At 40.3% G+C, this 26,262-nt stretch overlaps 1 protein-coding gene across 1 annotated transcript in view; it reads right to left on the bottom strand.

Annotated features, from left to right (window-relative positions):
* Window positions 1-26,262, bottom strand: part of LOC122400373 (dystrophin-like) — a 702,582-nt gene that overhangs the window by 631,442 nt on the left and 44,878 nt on the right. The window lies entirely within an intron of this gene.

Below are 26,262 nucleotides of genomic sequence, written 5' to 3'. Positions count from 1 at the left end.
CGATTAGACGCATCTCGAAATTACTTTTCGAACCGAGTGCCTCTGAAACGTTTCGTTTTCGCGGGGTTGAACGTCCCAGAAATTTAATCTCGTTACCCTTTTAGCGCGTTAGATTTACTACACTGAATTTCTTATGTCTTAACCCCGTGACCCGTAACGCGACAGTACGTTCCATTAAATTTGCATTGCAATACTGCTGAGTGAAACGTAAGTTAAACTTCACGGTTTATGTCAGGGTCGGTTCACAGAATTCTATGTAATTTCACTTCATAACATATTTTTCCCTCGGTAATAACATATTTCCCGAGTGTACAGATTGTGTATAACGCAACAAACAAAGTCCTAACTGAGAAATTCGACCACATTTTTATCTCACAGAGTTATGTGTCAAGCGTAGGTAGGTTTTAGTACGTAACAAAGGTTGAATGAAACATGGCTAACACGGTACGAAAGTATTATACGAGACACAGGCATATATCCCGCGCCGTGGTGCACGTGTCAACACATTACGAACCTGTAAACTGCATCAGGAGCGAGGATAAAACCCCGGCTGTGGGGCATTTTAACTCCATCCGGTCGGTTGGGAGTGAAAACCAAAAAGTCGACTATAATTCATGCATCAACGGTCCTGTACAACGTGACGCTTTTCAAAAACCGATCACGCACGCGTGTTCGTGGTCCGCGGAAACAGCCCTGGAGCCAATTTTGAGTTCCATGTATTCTAAATCCCAATCGTCCAGCTACGTCCGCCGTAAACAAATGATGTTCTAGTTTGTCTAAAACCCAAGAAACAATGCTGTTGTTCTTGAGAACGCGAATACAGTAATGAGTCTTAAAATGAACCCAAATACAGGCGTGGTTCGCAAGTTGAGCATTTCTCTATCCCCCTTGGAGCCAGCGATGCGTTAAAGACGGTCCAAAAAAACATACACGATATACAGTAATGATTCTTAACACGAGCCCCAAACATGATTCGTAAATTGAACATTGCTAACCCTCCCAACTGGGGGGGATCCCCCTTGGAGCGAATGAAGCGTGAAAGACGACATGAAACCCGATACGAGCTGGGGTGCCGGCGACGACTTTTTTCTCATTCGCTCGCGTTCGCTGTCCTTGTTTTCGGTTGTCGACTATGGCTGTCGGCGAAAGATAAAAGCTACCCCGAGGCACAGCGATATGGCTGTATATGAATATCTGGGTGGTGTCGAATTTCAGCCCCGCTGTACGAAAGATGAACAGACGAACGCCGGAGCGACGTTCATGTTAAGAATCATTACTGTACGGCATCTGGTGCGACAACACAGGTATGCAGTTAGGTGAACACCCAAGTAGAGGTGGGGTTCGAAAGGCACGCGTGTCTGGGTGGTTTACGAGGAGCAAACACGCTCGGCTATTTCGCACGATAGGGTCGAATGGACAGACACGCGTGATTCCCTCTTCGTCTGGCGTTCCTCCCCTTGTCCGTTCGTCTCTATCTATCTTTATATCTATCTGCGGCCGCATCCCAACACGCATTATCTGCAGGACGCACTGATAACGCCTGCACCGTTCCCCTCTGCTCGATTAATCCGCGTGCTCCCGAGCAAATCCTCCCCTGAAAACGGATACACAGAGCACAAAGCCGCTCGTATTCGGATCACAGACGACGACTGCATTTAGTAATTAAACGAGTCGACCCATCGCCTGGGATCTCTGCGGCGAACTATAGCCCTCGTTGGTAGTTTAATCGTCTTGACGGGACGTTATTGGCTCGTGCACGTTACGAGCCAATATACTGCGTTGCATCGTTCACGTTGTCCCGATACGATGAACCGGTAGGCGAAAGAATGTAATAGACGAGTTTCTGTTTCGTTGGTGAACCAAACGGTGGACCAAATCACAAACCTATTTGGTCGAGTCCATCGGTAACGACCGCCTTTTCGTACCAACTTTGTGCTCTGGAAAGAGTTGCAGAACAAGGTACGAATGGTTCCTATTTCCTGTGTGCCCACCTTCCATTGATTTGCTTTCCGAATATTGTGTGAAGGGAAACGTATTTTTTCATTTTTGAAAATCACCATCCCAAAGTTTACAAGACGATGTGCGAAAAATTGAATTGAAAACCGACGGTCGAACAATTGAAACCAACCCTTTTTAAAATATCGAACTAGCTTTATCCGTTTTACCAGTTGATTCGTCGTTTGGGATTCTCGTAACTACCCTTGCAACAATTCCGATCGTGGAACGGAAAAACTGTAGTACCAAAATTGGTCGAATTGGAATCTTTTTCGAATCGAGTGCCCACGTACAATTGCCAATAGCTTTTAAAAAAAGCAATAGGTTAACAATTCCTTTTTTGTGTATCTATATTCACGAATTATTTCCAGTGGCACGTCATGCCTAATTATGAAAATCTCTTCTAATTTTCACGCTTGTTAATTTTATATTAGGGTTTTATATTAGATGACTAACAGATTATTACAAATTACTTTATCACTTCGAGAACGACTCACACTTTTCTTCTAGAACATCCCTAACAGCGCGGTCCATATTTATATATACAGTAAATATAGTAAATGCATTTATTTCAAGACAATAGGTGTCACGCGTCTGTTTACCTGCGTACTACTTTATCGTTTTTTCAGCTATTCTTAACAACGCTTAACCGTTTCTATCTACAATTGCTTTAACGAAGGATTGCTAGTTGAATAAAAAAAAGTTTTCTACACGCTGCTTCTTCTTTACCTCGCACGGGACAATGAACTGGTACGTAAGAAGAATATCTGAACTATACCACATTGATTTCCTGGAAGCACACGCCTGTGCAATAGTGGAACCATTGTTTATACCGTGTCTCGGGTGGGTGATTTCAGGGAAGAATCGTGCATTGTTTTAGCCAAAGGCAGAGAGGAGGCCGCGAAAGGGATTTGTCGGGTATTGTTCCCGAACTAGCGCGAAAGTAGTCTATTCGCCGTTCCTGTTTCCAGCTAGGACTGCTTAGTTCCATTAACGCTCCTAATTTGCGAGCGAAACTTGCTGCTGTCCGATCCAAATCAAATTACGCGGCAACGCAATAAATACGAACACCGTTCGCTAAATTAAAGTATCTCATTTCCGCGTCGCCCCTATCTCGACGAACCACCCTGATAAAACCCGACGTATTAATTTACCATCGATTCGCATCGATGCGCTCTTAGGCGTTTCGATTCAACCGATAACGCTGATAAAATGTCACGCGCAAATTACGAAATGTAGAAGGAGGTTTCCCGCCTATTTTTCTTTACATTTTTCCAGTACACAACGCAGAGCTTTATATTTTTAACCCTTTGTACTCAGAGACTTTTCTTCGACCACTCGAACACACTTTCTTATGAAATAGATAGTAAATATCCAAGTAAACATACCTTTTTTTTACATTCTTCGCTTATGTATTTTGGATATCCCTTGTGCAATGGGTTAGAAATCAAGATTCTTTCGACGAACTGATTATGGAAAATAATATAAGTTTTCTTGGAGCGCGTACAAATAAATGTGCAGAGTCTGAAAAACGTAATATCGACAGCGTGCGTGTAAAAAATTCACGTCATTGTCTTGAAGTTCCAGGGTGGAGAACCCCTTTAATTGGTCTCATCGTTAGCGCGTATAAATTAATCCGTCCTTTTGAATCGCGAAATTCATTCGCAATTAACCGCGAAACGGCAGTAATAACTAGAAGTCGCGTCGAAATTCGCCGTCAGAGATTCAGGTTGCTCTCCAAGTGTAACATGATCCACCGGTGCCAGATATATAGACCTTTCATCGCACACTCGGCGAACGTTTAATTCAACACAATGGCGGGCCCGGCCGGCACTGTTGCATTCAACGGGAACGAATCGATCCCGCGTTTCGAATCAGGCGGACTTTGAATAAGACCCGGCTAGGAACGAAATGATGAGATGATTAATGGAAAACCCGTCATAAAATTCGCTCTGCCGCGAGCCCGCTGTCGGATGGTTCGATTCATGCGCGGCATAGTCGACCGAACGCCCGCGGCTTTCACGACGCGCTCTTTTTTTATTTCAGAGGATTTTAATGATACGACTGGAAAAATCGGGTAATCTGCTTTGGACGCGACCCCCGACGATCCGAATTAACGGATCTCGATAGCGAACGCGGTAATCGTATTTGTAATGTGCCGTTTTTTTAACGCTCGCAATCGTACACGCACACTGAGGGGTTGTTAAATAATAAGCGACGAAATCGATAGAATTTTTCTTGCGCAGAACAAGTCGGTAAGAATATTTTCCTGGAAACTTGATAAACTAACGGAGATATAAGCTTTTGTCTTAACACTCGACTTCGTTTCATGAGCACTTTAACTTTGAAGATGAATTATGTGTACTATGCAGGATGTTCTCATCGAAGCAAGCAAAAAAGTCTTAACACTAAACCTTATGACACTTCGTGTATATCCGTTACGAGGCAACGTACTTCTAATTTTTTCACTATATGTATAGAAAGTTGTGTTTTGATATTTATTCCTAAGATATTCTTTTCTTTTACGTTAAAAAATTTTGTGATTTTCATCGGATAGAAGATAAAACACCCTTTAAAACGAATTTTCTTTCAAGTCGATACCCTAGTTAATTCCCGAGAAAACAATTATTTACGAAAAAATGACATAGTAAATATGCAAACACCCTGTATACAAATTTAAATGAATTTTCAATTAAATAAACAATTTATGATCCAACTTTATCGCACATCAGTCGTACGATCAATGGGAATTGCTGAAACTTCATTGAGTATATAGCGTCAAAGTAAATGTCAAAATAAACATAGAAGATGGCATTAATTATAATAGATGATATATTCGTTGGATAGAGGATGAAATGCCCTTTAAAACGAGCGTTCAAACAAGCCGATAGCGTAATTAGTTCCGGAGATATAGCGATTTTAGTTTCAAGTCGATGCGGTGGCTAGTTTCGGAGTTACGAGGATCCGAAGTGTTTGTTTACGTTCATGGCGCGAGTTGAATGACCCAATAGTGCGTAGTAAATTCTTGGAAATACTACGACTTCCGCGTCACGCGACTGTCTCGACTCACGTGCGAGAAAGAGGTCCAACGCGACGCGTCAGACAGAGACAGAGATACTCAAATTAAAAAAATTACCCCTTTACGTAAATTGCGATACCTCGAAAACGAAAAGTCGGATCGACATAAACCAAAAGCCATTTTAAAGGGCAGGCCTTGCCGCTTCTAACAGTGGATCAATCATGAAGAAAACACTAGTAGTTTCGGAACTGCACGCGTCTAAAGTTTTAGTATTTTTAATACGCGTTGTTAGACTATTCTAAGACAGTGGAAACTGAAGGTTCTTTCCTTTCATCTTTCTATTTACATCGCAACTTAGCCAGAATTTAATACCAAATTCTGTCAGGTTTTCTACAAAAAAATATAAATCGTTTAGATTACATATTTTTCTGAAAAAACAAACAATAAGAATAGAAGTGAATATTGGGAAAATTCATCGTTATCAACAAATCGTGAAGTTAAATGGCGCTAAAATAACATTATATGTTAGAAATTCTAACCGAAATTTAAAAAAACGATCTTTTGTCTAATCGTGGTAGGTTTAGTGTTAATAAACGATACATATCATATCATTAGTCTAACGTGATTTCGAATATAAGAATTCCTAGAGTCACTGATTTTGAAAGTCCCACCTAAATTACAAAATTCTCGAACTTGGAGATTCAATGAAAATGAATATCTTCTTATTTTCTGTAACTTTTCCTACGCTCCGCTTAACAAATATCTGTGTTTAATATCTCATAATATAGTATCGTTTAGCCACGATTCAATTCCAAGTTCGCAAGTCCCTCGAACGGGTGATTTCTAGAGTCAACCTTTTGCTTGCCAGCTGCTCCACAGATAGTACAAGTTTGTTTAATTAAACGCTGATACGGTCTAAGTATTCCGGAGTCTCGAATGGCCCCGGGAGTCGAACTTATCCGAAGTTATCTCGAGGTTCAAATAAATCGTCGATATCCGTACGAAATGTGGCAGAAAAGTTTGCCCTACCGCGATGAACATCACGATGACTTCGCCGGATATTTGGGCAAGTTTCAGCGACGAGTATTGAGAAACGCGTAAAGCGAAATCAAAAGACTGACTGGTGCTCTAGTACGGGGATACCTAAACGTTCGTTTTCAAAGGATTCTGCCGCGTGATCGCCACGTGCGAACAATTTCACCCCCGTCTTTGGCCCGTGACTAATGCCCGCGCTTTGAGTCCTGACATGTGCTACCCGTCCCACGGAATATTTTCCTTTCGAGAAGCCTAGCTTTTCCGTCTTACCAAAGCGAATACGTAAACAGGGCTGCCCGCAAGCGTCTTGCAAATACAGTGACTCCTAGCTTACGTTTTCGGGAACTCGAAAAGGCTAGAAGCTAGCCACAACAAAGCTAACCAAAATGCTAAACTCGCTGTTTCTAATTTATTTCTGCGCGTACTTATGCAATAGAATATCGCACGTTCGACTGGGCGAAAATGCGTCTTTAAATTATTTAATTATATTTGACTTATATTTAGAAGTGTAGGTGTGGCTAGAGAACAGCAGAAACTATTGTATTGTGAGGAAAAAATTTTTTCAAACGAGAAATCACCCCCTTAGTTTTACGTTATCCGAAAGATCGTAATTTTAAATACAAAATAAATTGTTCTCTGTAGCAACGTGTTAAAGAAATTCATGGCGTTCATGGTTATTCTCGAACCCGAAAATAAACGTAGCTTTCGTGCACAAATGAGGCGGAAAGAAAAAGGGATCCCGTAGCATTTAAGAAGGCAGATACGACGGAGAAGCTCGACACGAAATTAATATCGGAGGCTAGAGCTTCGAGGATACAACAGCCGGATTTCCCGTTTTCAGCTTCGGTCTGGGAAAAGTCGAACAAATTCGGTTAAAACGTTGAATAAATAAAGGCGAGCCCTTGGGTGACCGAATTAAAGCCGGTCGAGCTTGTACCCGGGTGTAATTAACGCGACCGATTTCCCAGTGAATTCACTTTTTAAGTATCTCGCTGTCTAATTTACTTTAAACGGTACTCGTAATAACGGAGCAGCATTTTACCAAATTCATAGTTACGGGCTACGTTAATGCCAACGTCTTTCAAGTTTGTTCCAGATGTTTCGTCCACGTACTTCGAAATTGGACCACCAAAATATTTAACATAATACGGTCCTAAAAATGAAATTACTTTTCGAGCAAATAATTTGCAAATCGTATAAAAATGTAATTCTAAATATTTTTCGTAAAATTATAGTTACGTCACAATAATATATTGAAACTGACACAATAATTTCGTTAAATTGATGAGGCTTTTTCATTGAAAATAAAACCGAAACACGACTCGAGTCGAATTATTTTTAATTATGTATTCGAGTCTCTCCTCTGTGAAGCATTCGGGTACCGTGTGGAGCTGAAGGGATGATGAGCAGAAGGAATGCGAGTATCGTAGTGGATTAGTCACACCTCTACGCACACACATTTCCGGTCGTGGTTTATTATTGACTGAAGTAGCCACATCTACTAAATCCAGACCACAATGTGCTACCCAATACAGCTGTTCGAATACACGAATATCGTTTGGAACTGATGCTCCGGATGAGTCACATATTGTAATATTATTAAAAAAACTTGTTTTCATCTCATGGACCGTTCGTCGCGCTGGGATTCTGATGATAATCCAGAACACGCCGGTTTCTACGAAACCTCGTTTTACCACGGAAATACCGAAACTGAAAAGGAACGCTGGAAATATCCAAACGGACGCAGAATTCGAACATCGTGCGACGAGTGTAACGCGTCGAGGGCAGACAAACGCGCTTGCTTGGCCGATGCATCGCGATAACATCAGCAAATCCGAATTAACGGACCGCGTGATTCGCTTAGAGCATTAAGTGTTAATCTAATTGCGTGGAACGCGACACGGTGTCGATGCTCCGAACGCTCGAATTTCCTTTCTGGGAACATCAACGAAAAAAACCGGAGTTCACGGGGTCACGAACAAATGGATCGAACACGAGTCCGCGACGTTAACTACGACGTCCTAATTTCCACGCTGGTTATGATTCAATATCGTTGCAAGACGTTTCCGATAGCCGATCCCTCGACAGTCGTCGAATAAATTAATTTCAAGTTATTACGAGCATCGCGCGAACAGTCCATCAACCCAGAAACCCAGTTAATAATGCAACCATTGCTGTCGATGAATCAAACGAACTGTACACCCGCGGACCGGGGCTTTTACACGTCCGCGGACGAAATTTTCAAACGCAATCGATCGAACGCAAATATTTTATCTGGCCGTTTAACGACACACCGGCATTGAAATTCCACGCAGAGACCGTCACACGCCAACCGGCCAGGCTGTTCCGCGGTAATTAGAAGCTTCGCTTGAATTAATTAATAGCGAACTATTACGCGTTACAAATATTAGTCGGCCGCGGACTGTCTGCGTTGCGGATTAAAATATCCGTTACCACTCATCGGGTTAAAACGAAACGATAATCCGTTCAAAAATACCTCAAACGATTCGTTAAGCCTCTTCCCTTGGCAAACGTGAGTTTTGGAAAAGTGGAATCAATTTTTAAATGTTTCGAATAAATTTCAAATTGCGAGGCATGATTTAGAAATGTCCGAAAACCCATTTTTAAGGTTTCAAATATTCTTTAAAGATTGTTTTCAGTATTGTACTACCTTTATGAAATTCATTTATTATTCTATAGTAATATAGAAGATTTAAAGAATTGGAAAATGGTAAATCATGAATAACGATTAATGAAGAAGTGTATCATTCTCTTTCTTTAACCTAATAAATTATTATCCATAAACATTAAATTTTGTTATATAAAATTTTGAAATATTTTACGGAGCAGAACGAGATAGCTGGTGAAGATCAACTATTGTCTTCAGGCTAGAGACTAATCGAACGTCCAATACGATGAGCCGTGCATACGAATTGTCAAATATGAGCTGCGCGTCTATTCAGCCGCCTCGATATGCAAAGAGTCGTAAAGGCTTCGTGAAAGCGGAGAGAAAGGAATGGAAAATCGACGTCTTATTCAAACGCGCCGGGAGAACCGAATTAAACCTATAAGATTAAATCTATTCAAGTCAAATCTCCTGTGTACCATATGTCGTAGCCTCTTCAACCGTTATAGATTACACGTATTTCGTAGTACATGAAAATTGCAAGATAAAATCTATAATACAGTGCACATTTAATGGATAATATTCACTTAGCCGGAATTGCAAAACCACGCTCGTTTCAATAACAAATTCGCCGGTTGTTGTCACGAACTCGTGCATTATTTATCAAGTACTCGCAACGGTGATCGTATCCAACGATCAACACCAACGTTCCACGCTTTTCAAGTGAAATATAGCTGCGTCTTTAAACGGACTCGCCGGAAGCGCCTCGAATGTCAGAGCCACGAGGTGCCGGCACGGATAGCAACACGAAATCAAGATCTAGTAAACACGAGCCACGATTGTACTCGCTGTTCCGCGAGAACGCTATCCAAAGCAGTCGTACTTACATGATATATTTCATAATAAAGCCATGCAACTCCACCGAGAATCGCTGAATCCGTTCCTCGCAAACACACTTGGCCACCCACCAAAAAAAAAAACAAACAAACAAAAGAAAAAAGGAAACAACGATATTTCCCGAAGAGCTAGGTGTATCCAGCGGAATGGCACGATACGGGGAGAGGTGGTTCCCGTGAAATAACGAAAATATCACGCCCGTGAAACGAGACGAATACAGCGAGATACTGGAGGCACAAGCACTCGCGATACGTACACGCACTCGTAACTCGAAAATCTCGGGCAACCGCGAACGCAATCAACTATCCGCGGGAACTGGTTCGCAACCGAGGAAGACGAGGTGTCTTTTGCGGATGTGTCGTTACCCCTTGGCCGTCCGAGGTCGTACTGTGTTTTACCCCGTCGCCCCCTTTCTTCGCGAACCCGGCTGCACGAGAACGTCCCGAGCGCAAGCGCCGTTTCCACGCGTTAGCGAAATCCTCGTCGACCCTCCACGGGGGTTGCTACCGCGGTCAATGTCACCCGACATCCCTGACTCCGGCTCCTGACACGGAGATATAGCCACTTTCGAGCCAGACGTCCCGAATCGTCCCATTTTCGAAACCGAATCCTCCAGGATTCGACCAATTCCTAGGCGATCATATTTAGTCGCGGCTACTGCGGATAACATTTCTTAAATGCTCGAACATTATGAGCTTTCCCGGATACGACCACTTTTTCGAAACTGATTCAACAAATGTTCAATAAATATAACAATTTTAAAATAGTGAGACATCATGATGAGATACACGTGATTTGTAAGTTGAACATTTCTACTCCCTCCCAAATGAAGGGATCCCCCTTGGAGCGAGGCGTGAAAGACGATGCTTTTCTGCTCATTCAAATGTTCATCTTATGAATCATTATTAGACTGCGGATCTTTATTCAAATTCATATTTTTATTAATAGAATTAAACCCCTTAACGTACGATTTAATTTCAAATAATTTGTAAAACTATACTATTTAATTTTGTTTAAATTTGTTCGTACAAGGGATGGCCAAGAGAAAGAATAGATTTTTTACAACATGAATCTGAAACTGTGTTGATTTTAATATGCAAGACTTGATGACGAGTGAGAAGCCTCGTGAAACTTGACAGTAGGAACTTGTGACGAGTCAGACTCGTTGTTGTACACCAAAAGGCTAATGAAATGGGAGCTCTGTAGACTCAACCCCTAAATACAATAACTCATATCTTACATATTTCTTATACTTTACATATTAAGTACATTCTCTAGTTGTTTGAGAATTAAATCCACAGTCTAGTTAATCAATGTCAGAAACTGATTTTTTGAAGATTGCTCAAAATCCTGAGCAGGGTTAATAATAGATAGAATCGATACGCTTGGCCATCAGGATTTACAAGTGATACTATGTTGGTGTATTCGAATTGGACAGCTGGAACAGTCCCAATTTTCGAAACCGATTCCTCGAGGATTCGCTGAATTCGTAAACGATCCTGCGTGTTCAGTCGCGGTTAACCCGTCCCAGGTCGCTCGACCAAATGTCATGGGAGAGATCGTGCACGGAGGTTTCCTTTGGATTTCAATTTAAGCAATAATGCGTACGTAAACCAAAACCGTTAATATTCGTAACTTCATTTCGAAATCGAATCTATGTGTTCAGTCGCGGTTAATTGATATAACAGCACTTTAAAAACTCTGAAGCATCGTGAATTATAACTGTTTATGCTTCTGGAAGGTTCAGCCTCTTTACGGATTACTTGGCGACGCGCAGTGGGGTGGTATTTGCCTCGAAAGGGCAGACGAAACTATTTTAATATTTGCTCGATCTTCAAACTGCCATAACTTTGCTAAGATTCAACAAAATTTAATGAAACGGAAACCATCTTAAAACTTCAACTTTCTACTTTTCGATGGATTAAACCATCTGTACCGAAGTGGATATACAATGTTAACTGTACTAGTTACTAAAATTGATTTATATTATTCCATTCACGAGAATGATTAACAAGAATTCTGAAGTTCTAAAGCAAGCGAATAATATACTCTGAACGTAACAGAGATTGAAAACAACTTTGTATTTCATACAATGCTTCGAAAAATCAGATTATTTTATTTCACCATTTGCAGGTATTATTTTTTAATAAATCAGGAAAATTTTTTGCAATTTCTGCGTTGTTTTTCTGTTTCCCCTTTTGAAAACATACTTATGCTCCATATACATAACTTACAATTCATCTCAACTTTCTCCCACCAATTCAAAGTTAAAATGTAGCCGTCCCAAAACTTTGCACCGTTTGCTACACCGCTATGTGTGCGTAACGACTTGGTAAAAAAGTTAATGGAATACGTGAAAAAATTCTGGAAAGTTTGTAATGCACATGTCTCTAATTAGACCATTGCGTCCATCATCATTCTTACAGTTTCTTTTTTGCTTGCTTTACAGTAGTAATCTAAAGTCGTCTACAACGTTCACAGTTGATCAGAAGATCTTGCAATCAACGTATAAATATTTTATTTCTCGTAATATTGGGTCAGTGGGCTTGTAAAGATAATCACGAGACTCTAAGTTAAATAGCCTTTTATATCTAATCGTTGCATAGATCGTAGTAAAACGAATAAATGACAAAGATTTGGCCCCGTTTCACCGTGTAATTCAAGAAACGTAACAGCGCGTAGACATTACTTTAGAACGTTAATTCATGCATTCAATATCAGCGGCTTGAAGTAGAAGTAATTAATTCCATCCTCGGAACAGACTATTAGACATTAATTCGCCGGACCGTGGCGAACTCAATTTGCGGAACGTTTCTAGCGGAAATGATCCCAGCCGGAGCGAAGTGCTTGCAGTCGATTAACGGAATCGACATCGTCTGGCATTTCTCATTCGTTTTGACTTCGGTGACAACAACACTGATTATGCATGCGATATAAGTGAATTATAAACTAAATTGCACGATCATGGAAAGCTCGATGCAATCAAAATTTGCGTCTAAACGAGTTTCTCTAATTGATAATGATCAATAATTTCTTAGTAAGAACTGTAAGTATCAGTAAATTACTTTTCCATCTGGTTCCGCCAATAGTAATAACAAATAGCAAATTTTACTCCCATCGTTTATTATTAAATAAATTCCAAAAGAGCGAGTTGTTTAATTTTTGTTCGTAATTATTACCGAGCATTGCTTCAAATAAATAACATTAAACAATTTTAACCATGCGTGTAATAAAATGCGAATATCAGTTTAAGTAGAAAGAGTGGTTAATGATCAGACGCGTTAGAGTAATTGTATTCGATTATCCTGAGAATAAGGTCTCAAACAAAAAATAGTGTTTCATTCTATTTCTCTAATTAATATATACAAAATAAAATGCCAAATTAATATATACGAAAGACGTGTTTCAAAAATAGAAATTGAATCCTATTTCAAGGGAGAGTGAAACTAGATATTACAAAATAATGAGACGACTCGAGAACGTCCGGAAAAAATAAAACTTGTGTACACCTCCTACATAATACCATCAAAACACTACGGAACCGTCGATATTAGAGCTTAACTTTTTTTTTTACGCGTCGTTTCCGACATCGTGTCGCTGAAACAAAAAATACACACGTTGTATAGAGGAAGTCTGAAAGAATAGGGAAGTTATAATTATTGACAGCTGACGAGCCAGCCCGCGAGACTGGTATTTTTACGTGGGCAGCGCGATGTGTATTAAAAAAAAAAGGGGTTAATCTTCTATCGAGGCCAGTTCGTTCAACCCTGTAGGGATATGCAATTCTCCGTTGAAAGAGGGCAGATATTGAACTTCTTTTCAATAACTCCCCCGGCTGCTTGCGTTTTCCACAACGCCGAGGAAGAACTTGAATTTGTATCGAACAATGGACACTGTTCTATAGTAACAACGATACACGGCGCGACCCAGATTACTCGCGGCTCCCGATGAAAAATTCGATTCCGACTCTGTTGAAACTGTCTTTCGATACCAGAGACACTGACTATTTTTTCACGATCAATATTTGTAAAAGAGCAGATGCACAGCAGCCGCCGAAATTACTCGCGCACACGCACGACCGGCGACGAAAACGCGTCGCGAGAAAAAAACGCGCACGTTCGCGGTGGAACCGACGCCTTTTATTTTCGATGCACCGGATATCTTTTTCAAATATTGCGACGTACCACTTTGCGTAGGAAAAAAAACAAATATATCAACCACGCGTCGGGGTGATGAAAAAGCTGAAACACGAAGGGACAAACGGAACGAGCATTCTCGCCAACGACACGAGGTTCTAGAAAAGCTTTCTCGTGATTCTTTGCTGTCGCGGTATCAAAATATTAGAGCGAAAATAAATACGAAAGCCCGCGTGCTACGGATTCTCGCTGCCATTCATCGAGACGGAATTGAAGTTAACAAACGAAAGTTGTTGGAAGCGTCGAGCACGAGGAGGAAGCGAAAATATCTAAGCATGTATCATTTGGAAAACGCGCGAACATTTATTTTTGGTGTAAATCGGAAATAGAACACGATTTTTAATGCGTTATAGATCGCACTTGTCGCCTTTCTTTTAGGATCTGCTGCTGAGTATAATAATAATAATTCACATTGAAAAAATCAAGTGTCACAAATAGTGATTTATTAATGAGAATTTCAAGATGAAATGTTTTTCGAAAATAAATAAATAGGAAAATACAGTACCACCTCCGTGTAGTACACGATTCAACGCGTGGAGAACTATGTTTCTTTTCTTATAGACAAGACAATGATAATTCTTGATTTATCTACTATTGTACGAGTGATATAACACTTCCCATTTTCTCAGGGATTTGTGAATTTACTTATTCAATATCGATAACTTTGAAGATGGTCACAAATGATCGGAAAAATTAAATATGAACACTGGGTTGACGCGATTGCGATCCATTTTCAACGAGTAAGACAGGAAATGATATTTCCAGACCTGTTCTTTTCCTCATTTACATGGCAACTCCGACTGCAGACTCTCGACTCGCGAAGATAAAAGTTTCATAAGGAGAAACAAATGTCCAGCGACCAAGAATGTATCCCTTCGATCGTGAATAGTCGCAAAGAGCGAAGGGGGCAAAGAACTGGAAAAATGATCAGCGTCGTTGTCCCCTTTTATCGTCGTCGATAACTCCGCGAGAAACGATCGTCGTATATCAAACTCCGTTGTGAAAATCTACTCGCAGCGGAAACGGCGGGAAAAAATAAAAATCGCAATACTCCGAACGGTGTAAAAATACTCGGAGCATTCTAAAAGTCTCTGCCCCTCCTGTTACGACTTCTGTTTCACGGGTTAGCGATAACGCGATTCTTTCGAGGATTTTCCCCGGATTTCGTGCGTAAAACGGACAGAGAGGGACCGACTCGAGGAAAACTGTGAAAGGTGCAGTTGCGAGGGGAAAGAGAGGGATGCACGTGGAAAGGCGCCAACAACGGGGCGCACGATTTACGAGGTGTCCTCGGGGAACGCACTGATTTCAAATGTTTCCAACGTCTCACCTTTTGCTTCCTCCCTTCTTTGACCGTGCCAATATCCAGAGAACGCTTCTTGCGCCAAGAATATATCGCGTTATGGCCGAGAACGGCGTGGCATCGCACCGTAAACTTGCACCGAGTCTTTTTTCCGGAACCCCCTAACCCTTTCATCCCCAATGAGATAATACGTTCTATGGAATATTCACTGTTGGGGATTTTATTACTCTAAATCAACGTGAAACACTTACTTTAGTGTTCTATTTATTTACAGTTACCATTACTCGGGCAAATAGTTTCTCAGTCGAGTACAATCACTGTGTTTCGATTATTTTAATCTTCGACCTGTTTGTATTCATTTTTTAATAAACATAGTATAATTTTGAAACTTGAAAACTTCTTCTGCATTTTTATATATATTTTATCGAACGAAGTATTATTGAAAAGATGGCTAGAAGATGGCATCCCCACAATAGCGTGAAACTCTAAACTGGAGTGAGGAACCAATCAGACTCGCATTCCTTTCACCAGCCAACTTCCCGCGGACGTACAGTACAATATCCCAGAACCGTTTTTTTTAACGCTTGAGAGACGAGAATGAACTTTGCAAAAAGATTATCAAAACAGACCAAAAAATACGCGTTTTACAGAATACCCTCTTAATGGGACATTCTACCTTGTAGGCACGAAAAATACATGTTTCTTTGTGATTTTTTTTGCGGGCTATTAAAGAGCGATTAATTCCGTATTTTGTAGATACAGTTATTATATATTTAGTTATATTTACGAATTTTTGCAACGCATAATATCTATTGATTACGCTGTTTTTGTTGATCAACAAACAACAGTTTTTAGGAACGGCGTCCGACTGTGTATGTGATATCTTGCGAACAAGTTATCCGAAATCCAAAAACCAACGATATTCTTAATATAGATGAGTGTGGTTATAGCACGAACTAGGATCTTTTCAAAAGAACAAAAAATGGCAAAATGGCAGCTATTTTACGAAAAATACTGAATATTTTCATATATTCGGCTGCTTTTTTGTTAATAAAAGAAAAAGTATTGCAGATATCGCAATTATCCTAGTTCATGCTATAGGGAGACTAGTTCTAAAGATACTGTATAAATTTGATGCTGATATCATGAATAGTTTTTCTGTTATCACATACGCAATGCCGAAAAATGTATTCAGCAGGCTATAACTTCGTTAGTTTTCCGAATTTGAATTTAATATTTGGTAGATATATTTTCGAGACTACATACTAAAAGAAAACATAAAAAAAAAATCGGTTTTTAAAATCCCACAAGGTAGAAAGGCCCCTTAAGTCTTTCAGAGCCCGAGTATCTTCCACGAAGAATTGGAAGGACGTCGAAGGATTCGATCGTCCTTGATGAAGAAAAGAATGTTTCGATATCGATCATTGACCAAGGGGTGAACTTTTTCGGGCAATTCGAATCGCAAGCAGGGCTCATAAGTCGAGCTCCTTCGGTGCGATAAATTCACAAGGGCGCACCTGCTACCATTCGTGGCACCCTTGCGCGCATTCATCCCCGGCTGGTGGTCTTCGTGGACTGGGAACGAAAGAACGAGATGGGAAGGTAAAGCAGAGGCATGTCAATGTAAGGCGGGGATTTTTCAATATCCTATTCTCTGGTCTGTCGTAAGTGCAGGAACCACGCTATCGGCGCATCGTCGTCCTACCGAATATATTCTCGAATAAACCGACGCCAGGCGGATGGAATCGCAACCGGCGCAGACGTCTTTTCGTTTCTGTTACGCCTTCTCTTTTTCGCGAATCAATTTGTCGACGGGATCTATCTAGATCGTAGAACGGAAAGGCTCGATGAAGAACCGAGGCGAAAAGCGTTCGACTGATCGTCGAGAAATTATATGGCCCAACTATTAGAATTCTCGATTTGCGCGAGGTGGATTGCATTCGGAGAGAGCCGCCGTCGAATATCGACAAGAGGCTTCCAACCATGCGGATAAAACGAACGTCAATTTCACGCGATCTATTTCTGGGATCCTCGCGAACGCGGAGGAAAGTAAATGGGGAATCAGAACATTTTTTCGATAGTACATTTCAGGCCTGAACGAAAAGCGCAACAAGAAACGACGGACTTGGGCGAAAACTAAGGGAGGAAATAGGAGGGACAGGTTATGAAAACAGAAAGGTCTTGTAATTTCTTTCTGGTAGGCGTCGAATAGAATAGTCAGGAATGTTGCCACCCGTTTCGTGACATGAACGAATCGTAATGTTACCGAAACTAAGACGTAAAATCGAACAACATCGAATCAAAATTCAAAAGGCAACCCGATATTCGATACGAAGGGAGGCAATGCATTCGCGTTTAGATCATATCAGTCGAAGTCGGAGTACATCAATCAGTTGCAGTTCTAATCCAGTTCGGTTAATTCGGTTGCAAGTTGTAAATCTAGTTTAATCTAGGACGAGCCCATTCATAGTTTGAGTGAAAATAGCAGGTCGTCAGTAGTCTAATAAGCTACACTCCTCCGGAATTATTCATTTATTTATTTATTAATACCCCACGTAAATAGAAAAACATACACTTCGCATAATATGCAGCATAAATTCGAGCATTAATGTAGGGCATTAATCTAGTTTAATCTAAGACAAGCCCATTCATAGTTTGAGTGAAAACAGCAAATCGTCAATAGTCTAATAAGCTACACCTCCGGAATTATTCATTTATTTATTAATACCCCACGAAAATAGAAAAACGTGCGATAAAAACATACACTTCGCATAATGTGCAGCATGAATTCGAGCATTAACGTAGGGATTACACTCGCGAACATCGAATAAGTTGTTTCGTACGTAGTTCCAGCGTTGCTGAACTCAAAAACTGTTATTGTGCGAATGAAATATGGCTGGTAACGAAGAGGATTTTCAATGTGATTTGGAGGATCATCCCGTAATATCAAATTCTCTCCATAAATGTTCCAATAATCCCGCGTCGCGATGCTCCCAGCAATACCGCAAGACAGATTATGCAAGACCAACCTCTCGTTATGCTTGTGTTAGGATCCTCGGAACTGCCTCTCCGCTCGCGCCATTTCCCATTAATCTTGTCCATTGTTCCCTTCGTGCGAAACTCCGGATTCTGGAACGCTCGCGTATTATTCCCCCGTGTCGTCCTCTCTTGGCCTCTGCGCTCACAATCGCGCAAACTTCTCCCGGGGAACGTCGCGAAATCCGATGTTGGAGGCGACAACCAGGAAGGTGGAAGGACCCAAAGTTCAAACCTTAGACCATGCCAACAACAAATAGACGCGATTGAATCGAACGGCGCCGAATCGCTGCGAAACCCCCACTCGAAAACGATTCTATGGAAATTTGAGAAAATCGGCTGTAAAGAAGTTGAAGACAATAATACAGAATTGAGAGGAAATCAACCGTAAAGCAATCGAAGGAAACCAATTCCGTAGAACTGGCTAAGAAAGCGGGCACGGAACTCCAGGGAAATTAATTGCTCAAAATTTCGAGAAAATTAACTCCATAAAATTGTGAGGATGCGCATGGAACTTTGAGAAAGTTAACCTCGCGGATAAGAATTGAAAACCGAGTGAACTTGTTAAAAATGTAATTAACGATAATTAGAACTCTAAGAAAATCAATCGTTCAGGACGTCAAAGAAGTTAATTCTACGTAATTCTAAGGAAATTAACTATGCGGAACTCTGAGAAAGTCAGTTTAGCAGGAAAGAACTGAGAAACGAGAAGAACTTGGAAGAACGTAATTAATGATAGTTAAAACTTTAGGAAAATCGATTATTCAAGATTTCTAGGAAGTCAACATCAAACGTACGGAACTCTATGAAAGCCGATTTATTAGTAACAACTGAAGAACCAGAGTAAAGAAGAACTCATAAGTACCTCATACTTTTTTGTAGAAATTAAAAAATTACATTGTGTAGCGGCCATTGTATAGCCACTACGCCCTTGCCAGAGTATGAATGGGAATGGAATGTAAGGATAGTTTTAAGCTTTCTATTTTTCCATTTTCCCAGGGTCTCGTGCGAGCCTGGTCGTCCTGTTAAACACTTGGCGACCAGAGCCGCGCGAGGCGTCTGTTTTTCCTCAAGGTTTCGCCTGGGCCTCGGACCACCCTGATCCGGGCCCGGCGAGCCTCTTGACTTTTATGACTCTCTTTCGCTAAACTTTTCCTACACTGAGGATTTTCCAGTTTCGTTTTTCCGTCTTTCTGTCCTGTCTCTTTTTCTCTACCTTTGCTATTAGGGTAAGAAATTGTATATATTCAGGGGACGTGAGAAGAAAGACCCCCAGTCTATTTTAGACCCGAGTCTGGCTAAGACGTCGCGCGTTTGCGAAGCCAGTGTTATTAACTTTGACCTACGTGTGGCTACACCCCCGACACCCGCGGAAATAAACTCTTTAATAATTGTTGGGGTAGATTGAGGTTTGTCACTTGAACCTCCAGCCCTCTCAATTGAAATCAGAGTTTCATTTTAAAGAAGAATGCAGTACTTTTTATATTCACTGGATGTTAAATTAAATTCCACAGAGTTTTACATTATACTAATCGATCCCAACCGCAGACAAGATTTCTAATTTCATCAATTTCGCCGTTGCTACTCGTTCGGTGATGAAACGGCCTGGTGCAAATGGTAAACCGCAGTCTCACGCGAAAGCGATCGCGTACAAGTCAAATCAAAGTTTCTCTCCAGCCCAATCGGGAAATATCCTTTTCCATCTCGGAACTTGGCCTGGGAAGTTCTCTCGACGGTCACGAGCGTCTCGAATTAATTACGTCGTTGGTTTGGATACAAACCAAGGCGATGTTCGAAAGGAAACCAAAGGAAAATTGAATGATCGTCGAGTCTCGAGCGGAAACGACTCTTTCCACAAGCTTCGCCGACCAAAAAGGCGTTGAAGCATAATTCGTCAATATGATTAATATTAGCATGGTTTACCGTAATATGGAACGACGTGGAACTAACTTCGTCACGTTATATCGACATTACCGTCTGCCATAAGCCATAAATGTTATTATAGACGTTGCTATAACCAACATCAAAGAGAAACATTCTGTTCTAAGTCTAAAGTTAACGTCGTAACGTTATTAAATTTCTGCGACAATTTAACGGCCCCTATGATGTCCTCTCGGAGCGCATAAAATACGTCAAAAGAAGTAAAGGAAGCAGATGAGATTACAAGCGACGAGAACCGAAGGCAGTGTATCCGTGTCTTTTTAACGTCGCTACATTAAGGTCGTCGTCCGCCTAACGACATCAAATGTCGCACGAGTCTCCATTTACATATACAAAAATTGTAGAAGGTTATCTAAATTGGATCGCTTCCCACATTTCCTTAAGTTTGAATATCTCTAACAAATCAAAAATATTTTCTGGTTATTCTGTATTTAGACGATACAGCGAAGACGATACAGACGATACAACTTTTTCCTGAACAAACATTAACAGGAATTTGTTTCAAAAAAATAAAAAATTAATCACTCGTTACCATTTGCCACCATTGTCTCCGAAAGTGTTAAAAAGGGTTGCTAGTCGTTGAATTCGTAACGAGAAATTCGAAGTAATTTGAAAGAAAAACTACGGTTCCGAAGGAGTACGATACAAGATTAGGTTTATCGATGAATAGAATTTTGTTGGAAACTGTTGCTCCGAATCGAATAGCCAGTTTACGAAGAGCCACGGGAATCCTAAGGTCGGCGAAGTAACGACGCGAGAATGTATCGGGTTTGTTAGTACGGTACGTATTGCACTTCTATCGTGGTACCGCAGTGAAAACAGTAATCAAACTTTGGTTCGTGAAGGCAAAGCCACCCCAACCGGAGGCCGGCGCACGTTTAAGGGGTGTTCTTCCCTTCGCATCAGTAACTTCTGGTTACCCTTCCCACGTACGCGAGCGGCTCGGATATCCGTGCAGCCAGTACGTACGCATACGGTAATTTGTTCAAGCGTACACATACCGATAACATCGTCAACTTGATGTCCGGCGTGCGTTCAAGTTACACCGAAGCTAACTTTTCTGACGTACACGCGTAAGGGTTGCGCATAAAAGCGACCGGCGATAATTCGATGTTAGGGAGTCCGTTTCCGTGACGATATCTAAGCCCCACTGCTTCCTAATACGGGTATCCCCAAATCTCTGCACATAATTTACTCTACTTTGAGCCCATTAACACTGAACCTACTGACTGTAAGATACCTTTCTCTTTCATGTCGCATAATCTTCATTAAAAATTCATTTTAAAAATCTGTACATAAATATTCAATAATTTTACTCTAAATGTGCATACTTAGTACTTTAAGTTTATAGAGAAAATTTACAAACTACGTCGATATTTTTTAGCTTTCATTGGATAGAAGATAAAACGCCTTTAAAAACAAATTTTATTTCAAGTCGATACCGTAGTTAATTCCGAAGAAAAGAATTATTTACGAACAAATGCTGGCTAGTAATTACGCAAACATTCTGTATACAAATTTAAATTCATTAAATGAGCAATTTATAATCTAGTTTTGTCGTGCACCGGTCGTATAATCAATAGAAATTGCTGAAACCTCTTTAGGTATGTAACGCCAAAATAAAAATAGAAGACAGCATTAATAATAATAAGTAATAGAATCAATAGAGGATGAAATGCCCTTTAAAACGAGTGTTCATTTAAATCGATAGCGTAATTAGTTCCGGAGATATTATGATTTTTGTTTCAAGACAATCGTATGGTTAGTTTCGGAGGTGTAAGGGTTCTAAGGGTTTGTTTACTTTTCATTGAGACGTCGCGAGTTCAATGGCCACGTGTGCAAATAGTAAACAGTGCGTAGTAAATTCTTGGAAATATTACGACTTCCGCGTCACGCGACTGTCTCAACTCACGTGCGAGAGAGAGGCCCAACGCGACGCGTCAGACAGAGACAGAGATACTCAAATTAAAAAAAATTACCCCTTTACATAAATTGCGATATCTCGAAAACGAAAAGTCGGATCGACATAAACCAAAAACCATTTTAAAGGAGAAGGTTCACCGCTTTCCACAGTGGCTCGATAATGCACAAAACAGTAATAGTTTCGTAATTGCACGCGTGTAAAGTTTAACTATTTTTAATACCCGTTGTTAGACTATTCTAAGGCAATGGAAATTGAAGATTCTTTCCTTTCAACTTTGTTATGCATTTCCTATTTACATCGCAACCTAACCAGAATTTGATACCAAATTTTGTCCGGTTCTTTACAAAAAAATATAAATCGTGGTAGGCAAGATGGACTACATATTTTTCTCAGAAAAGAAACAATGAAAGTAGAAATGAATATTGAAAAATTCTTTGTACACATACTATAAGAAAAATCGTGGAATTAAATTATTCTTCACGTACAAACTAACCCAATTTGTAACAATAATTACACTACAAATATATATTTCATCTACAAATAAAATGATCTAGTATTTTAAAACAACACAAAATATAGTTGTTCAAATTTGTATGATAACCTCGTTAGAATTAGTGACCCATAGTCTAAGAAACTTCAGTCCAGATATTAATTTACGATTAAAGCGTTGAATGAGTTTTGCTTATAATGCTAAACCAAACTAGGTTAATGCTAGATGTTCACTCGAAAGTTTTACTCTACGAGGACTCTATGGAGAGTAACAACTCTTTCACACAGGGGAGAAAAGGAGAACCTCCATGGCAGCAGTTGTCTCGACACTTGTATGTTCGATTCCTGCGTGTCCATGTGAAAGAACCCTTACTCGAAATGCTGCATCCACTAGAGAGTTTACTCGTAACAGCGACTGTCAAGAGTAAAGCTCTCAAATGAAGAACCTAGCGTTAAAATTCAAATATGAAAAAGCTCCTGAGGGCCACACGGCCTCCCTTCTACTGCAGCCTGAGCGCAACTTCTCGAAGAGGGGGTGTGATAAAGAACCCTTTCTGGTTCTCCTTGCACGGTAGACGAAATGTTTAAAAGGCCTAATACAGTACTGCTTTGTTTCTTGCATGAATCTGCGTTAGGTATACTTGCAACGAAATCATCCCTACTATTGTTAAATGTCTCTTAAGCTTGCAAGATCTTTTAGTCATTAATACTATATACTCATTGCAAAATAACCTTTCTCAATATATCTTATATTGTACATTTACAATTTACAAAAAATTACAAAAAAATGATGAGTTAATGAAATCCAACTAGAAACTACTCTGAAAATCCAGGTTCGAAAGGGTTAAAACCCCATTTAAGAAGCTTCAAACATATAATCTGATGATCCCGATTTGATTGCAAGAAGAAAGGCAGTTCGTCAATGATAGATACTTACAATTAGTATAAATCATTATGGACTAACTGGACGTAGACTTTTGAACGACGTTTGATCGTGATGAGAACTGAACAGAGGAGATAGCTCGATGGCGATGTATCATCGTTTGGACAAACAAAGGAAACTGGACGTGACGTAACAAAATCCAACTTTGGCGTAGGCGAAGACCACCCTTCGGTACTGACCCTGGTAACGGCCCTTACGGGGATTCCACAGGCCTGGCATTAGTAAGCTGGCTGCTTCCTATAGCATGCCCACTAACTGCTACCTGGTCTTAATGGACCGTTTTACCCCGACCAACCGAACGACCCACCGCCGTCAGATTACAAGCCTGACCGCCGTGGCTACACTCGCTTAAACCACCCCTAACTCCCTTCACTGACCCCGGTCGCCCCCTCGTCACTCCTTTCCCGCCCTCTTGACCATGGAGCAGCTTGATTGTCGGTACAGTAATGAACGCGGCTTAGACACCGTCGACGAAACCGGGAGTCCCCGGCCTCTTCTTCTCTGCGACGCTGGTAATTGTTACGGCTTTCTCACGGATCTGCAGCGATGCAATCGCTTCTGCTATCGCGCTGCACCGAACCCGCGCCAAGATATTCGGCTTAACGCGAAACAATCCCGCGGGGGACAGAATTTGCACGTCCTCGAGTTCGACAACGACGGTAACGGGGATGCTTCGAATGTTGCGGCTCCGCGAAATTTACGCGAACGAGAAACAGAAGACGGAGGAACGATTGTACAGACGGTGCACAATAGAATTCATTCGTAGCACGACGAAGATGCTTGATTTATAATTTCCGAAGGACGAGACTGGTCGAACACGAACATTATCTAATAAATCTTTAATCAGCTTTATTGTTTTGCAATTTTATTCAGAAAGAAAATATATATGTACAGGGTGAAGCACGAATTAATCCCCACGACTTTTCAGCCCCTTTCGATAGAGCACCAAAAAAATATTTTTTTATAGAAGTTAATCAGTATTTAACCGACAAGAAACTACAGTTGCTTAAATTTAAAAATAAAATTATTATATTTTTAAATGAAATTAGGTATTTTTAATTTTATAGTATTCTAGGCAACGTCGAAACAAATTCGACACAATGACTTTCAGATGACATTGAAAGAAAAATTGCAATGAATCGATTGCCACAATATTTGAAATTATTCGGCGATACATAGCACCAAGACTTCGCACTTAGACGTAAACAAATGAACGTAAACATTACGAATGCTCATTTATTCAATTTCAGAACTTAAAACACAAAACAAAAGGAAAATTTATCGTTTATCAGGTCGTTGAATTCGTTTCGACGTCGCCTCCGATACTATGAAGTTAAAAATACATACCTGGTTTCGTTTAAAAATTATTAAACAATTGCAATTTCTTGTCGGTTAAATCCTGATTAACTTCAATAGGAAATATTTGTTTGTCAGACCATCGAAAAAAACTGAAAAATTGTGGGGACCAAAACTTGGCCAAAACATTGTATATCTTTGAATTATTATAATATCGAGGAAAGAAGTTATTTCAAAAATAGAATCTTCTCCTTTTACATTTCTGAATTTTCTTAGGAATTCTTTTACAGCAATTTTACTATTGTTAATTTGTCATTCTAATAGATTAAGTTGTAAACAACTGTGTGCTATATAAATGTATTAATTATTTATCGAATATTTTCTTACGTGAAATTCTTACTGTAATCAGTCAATGATTGTCGTTCTATGAATGGAATCTAGCGTACTGTGCGGCGATCCCCCTTTCCTTTGAACAAAAGAAAATCACGAACGTGGAAAAGCTCGTGTCAAAATGAATCGACGTAAACGAACCTGTACGAGATGTGCATACAAATAATGCTGAATTGAAGGTAAAATTAGGAGATAATCAATAATTACGAACGATTTGTAATTGAATGAGCCGCGAAACGTGCGGACCATAAATGTTAACATTAGTGAAGCTACCACAGCTGCCGCGGAATAAATAATTTCAGGTTATTCGTATGATCATTATTTTCGGGAATGCTTGTTTCAATGTCTAGAAATCACGGTATACAGAATCGATTGCATTTATGCAGTTTATTACCGAAACTATTACTCAAAAGGTGCATAATACTGTGCATAACAATTTCAACAAAACAAATATAGTTTTGTATGACCAAAGTTCTCAGTTGCATCCGTGTCACTAAATTTGTCTAATTTCCTGTATACTTAGATATCGTAATAATTGAGGCAATCGAACAATTTCTATCCTTAATTTTAATCTGGAAACAATCATAGTTAAGGGAGTAGGGGGTTAAATCTCTGAAAGAATGGATCCTTACGTTGGAAAGTAAGACACTGCCATACAACGAGTAGAAGATTCCACGTACGTGGATAATTCTATGAACAAAGTCATGATCATTGTCCGCGGCAAACGGAACGATACGGGTATTTAAAATCATGGAAGCGTTATTATCATTGAAGTTACGTTAATGAGGAGACCTCCCATTGTTGATGAAGCACCTAACGATTCACTAATGAATTGCAAGAATAAGGGAGGACGAAAGAAAGGGGCTGAGCAAGGGGAGTGTAAATGAACGAGTCAGTAACTCAATAGATTCGTATGAATAGCACCGGATTGGAATAAAGCTGCGGAAGGGCGAAGTTTGCGACTTCGCGTCCCGTGACCGTATTTGCGTAGATTTCCCCCAGCCGCGTAAAACTATTTGAGACCCCGGTATCCGAACGGGTAAAAGTGATTCTAACGTCGACGGAAATTTTCCAAGTTTCAGTAAATGAAGGAGAGCGCGGAGATAACGATCCTTCCGTACTGTTGGCTCACCGTGTGCAAAGCGTTCTTCAGACGGTACCCGAATCCGTAC

Source organism: Colletes gigas, unplaced genomic scaffold (assembly GCF_013123115.1).
Source record: "Colletes gigas isolate AHSC1104 unplaced genomic scaffold, ASM1312311v1 Colletes_gigas_Sc00017, whole genome shotgun sequence".
NCBI lineage: Eukaryota > Metazoa > Arthropoda > Insecta > Hymenoptera > Colletidae > Colletes > Colletes gigas.
This window is presented reverse-complemented; position numbering and strand designations above follow the sequence as displayed.